We start from the raw sequence: 3,461 nt of genomic DNA, 5'->3' as shown, positions 1-3,461 counted from the left end.
TACGCACCCAAGTGTTCTTTGACCACACATAGTAGGACGGAACCTGAGGGTATAAAAGCGTTTTGGCAAATGTGTCAATTTGGCAAAGCCTAAAAAAACCATTCAAACTTGTTTCTTTTCGATTGGCCACCAATTGAGCAGTAGTCTGTTCAGTAAAATAAGTCCGCTGGCCGTTTTCCAAATGAACCGTGAGTTGTATGATGGCGGGGTTCCTTTGGTGAAGCGGAAACCCGAATATCCGCCAAAAAGCTTCACCACTGCTGATATATCGACCTGCCAAGTACTGCGACACCTTTTGTCTTGAATCCAAAGATGGTCGTCTTTCTTCTAGCACTGATTTGAATGACTGGTTGAATGACCAAATCAAAGGTTGTCTACTAGTTCCTCAACAATTACAATAGGATTTTGTTCCACCAGGGTTTGCAGGATGTCCTTGTCGAGCTCTACATATCTTCCAGGATGTGGTTCATCTTCTAGGCTGTAGTTTCCAGCTCGGAATTTCTGGAACCACCGGTGACACTGGCTTACTCTTATTGACTAATCCCCCATATACTGCATTAATATTCCTTGTACTTTTCATTGCATTGTTGCCTTTATTGAACTCATAAAGCAAAATATGCTCCTTTAACACTTCCATTATAGCTTTGAAAAAATAACTGTTAAAGTTGAACTGCACTCTTCAAAACTTGCACTAAGAATAAATCAAGGTAAAATTTCTACCTGCTTTTATAGCAAGTTGATGCAGGTAGTTTATCCTGTCCCCCCTCCAACTTTTAGTTTATGCAACTGAAAATACTGCATTATTTATGGGATGACCCGACATATATTTACACACAAACACACTCATACACACATAAAAAAGCAGTATCATTCATTTTCAGTATTCTGCAAAGCTATACTTGACATGAGAAATATGACATTGTTTGGAAGCAGGTAAGGGTTGGTAACAGGAAAGGCGTCCAGCTATAGAAAATTTACCTCAATAAACTCCATCTGACCAATGGAAGTATCTTGGGTGGGTGGATATTCATCCTTTAGCATTTAATCTAGCCATATCTGGCCCATACTTGTTTTATGTTAGAACTGATAGGTTCCAACCTCTCACACCTACCCAACAATGTAATTCTAAAAATATACAAACACACCATTGAAATTTTGAAGCTACAAGATAATGCATTGATGAATGCAAAACAATGTGAATAAATAGGTGCAGGTGTAGCTGTGTGGTAAAAAGCTTGCTTCCCAACCACATGGTTCAGGGTTCAATCCCATTGCATGGCACCTTGTGCAAGTGTCTTCTCCTATACCCTTTGGCTGACCAAAGAATTGTGAGTGGATTTGGTAGACAGAAACTGAAAGAAGCCCATCATATGTGTGTGTGTGTGTGTCTGTGTTTGTCTCCCTGCCATCGCTTGACAACTTATGTTACTGTGTTTACATCCCCATAATGTAGCAGTTTGGTAACAGAGACTGATAGAATAAGTACTAGGTTTACAAAGAATAAGCCTTAGGGTTGATTTCTCCAACTAAAACCCTTTAAGGCAGTGCTTCAGCCTGGCCACAGTCAAATGACTGAACCACGTAAAAGAATAAAAGAATAAATAATCAATACATTTGACAAAGAAATCTGAATGCCAAAGGTTTAAAACAATTATAATGATGAGACTGCAGATAATGAAGCAGAGGTCATAAGCAGCTGTGCCCTTAAAAACTTGCTGGCTCTCCCTAGACAGATGGCATTGTTATTTAGCCCGCGACTTCCTTAAGCACAGAGGTAAAGAGTTGATAAACCAGGTGTGACCAACAAAATGCCCCATTCCAGATTGTCCATATATGTGTCTGGTATTATAACTGTTTCGTGTGCACTTTATGTACAGAAAATGGTTTATGGAATGTAATGCAATCTTGTGACAATCTATCTGATTTGCTTTGCCAGTGTTGGCCAAAATGCTTTGCTGTATTTATTTTAGCTTTATTGCATCATGAGTTCAAATCCTGTTGGGGTCAACTTTGTCTTTCATTCTTCTGAGGTTTGACGAAATAAAGTATGAGTCAAGTACCAAGATTATTTCTTTCTCCATTTATTTCTTTCGTTCCTTCGTCCCACTCTCTGATTCTTTTATTCCATTATATATAAATGAATTGATAAAGACAACTAGGTGCAATATATAAAACCATACAGGTAAAATTTAATCATCACTTATTGCTCTCAGCACCCTCAGTCACAATTAGTGATGATTGAATTTTTACTGTGGCTGTGTGGTAAGAAGCTTGCTTCCCAACCACATGGTTCTGGGTTCAGTCCCACTGTGTTGCACCTTCTATTATAGCCTCGAGCAGACCAAAGCCTTGTGAGTGGATTTGGTTGATGGAAACTGAAAGAACCCCATCGTATGTGTGTGTGTGTGTGTGTCCCCGTGTTTGTTCCCCCACCGTCACTTGACAACCGATGTTGGTGTGTTTATGTCCCCGTAACTTAGAGGTTCGGAAAAACAGGCCGATAGAATAAGTACTAGGCTTACAAAGAGTAAGTCCTGGGGTGGATTTGTTTGACTAAAGGCGGTGCTCCAGCATGGCTGCAGTCAAATGACTGAAACAAGTAAAAGGATATATAAATAGGGTTTCTTTCAGTTTTCGTTTACCATATTCACTCACAAGGCTTCGTTCGGCCCAAGGTGACTACCAAGGTGCCATGCAGTGGTACCGAACCCAGAAGCATGCTTCTTATAACACAGTCACACTTCTTTTCCTTTACAGTTTAATTTAAAATCCCTGCTAGGCCACTATGCATTTCACCTACTAGAAGTTGATAAAAGGAGTACCAGTCAATTAAATAAACCCTGGAAGTCGATGTAACAGACTCAACCTCTGACGGCAGTGCTGTAGCATGGCCTTACACAAAGTAAAAATACAAAAAAAAATCACGACCTGCAGCCTTCGATTCTTTCTATGAGGAGGATTTTTAACCTAATATTTATATATTTATACACCTATCATTTATAGCTTTATTTACTTCGATCCTAGAAATTGTTCCGTCCCTAAGAAGAATTATTTCGTGTTCTCGAAGTTTCTAAATTTTTATAACGTTAATAAATAAATAAATAAATAAGGGTACTGCAGCAAAGTTAGCTTTGAAGGGAGATTACTCTGGAGGAAATTTGATTTTACGATCACGACAGTTGATTGTATAGAGTGGCTTTTAACCTTTTCTTTTGTTTTGTAGCGCCCCTTTCTAAGTGGTTATGCCTAGCGCCCGCTTAAGTATTGAGTGAATTATCATGGTTGATACTTTATAAATTTTACTCTAAAAATGGATTGTATAAGCTTTTAACAGCGAAATGATAAAAAAAAAGGATCTTTTTTAAAACGGGGGCCACATTTTTCATTAACGAAACACTTTGAAACTTGGAACACTGGTAGAATGTGTTATATAAAACATCTTTTTCTCTTAGTCTTCTTAA

Source organism: Octopus bimaculoides, chromosome 14 (genome assembly GCF_001194135.2).
Source record: "Octopus bimaculoides isolate UCB-OBI-ISO-001 chromosome 14, ASM119413v2, whole genome shotgun sequence".
Classification (NCBI taxonomy): domain Eukaryota; kingdom Metazoa; phylum Mollusca; class Cephalopoda; order Octopoda; family Octopodidae; genus Octopus; species Octopus bimaculoides.
The sequence above is the reverse complement of the archived record's forward strand: the minus strand, read 5'-3'. Positions refer to the sequence as shown.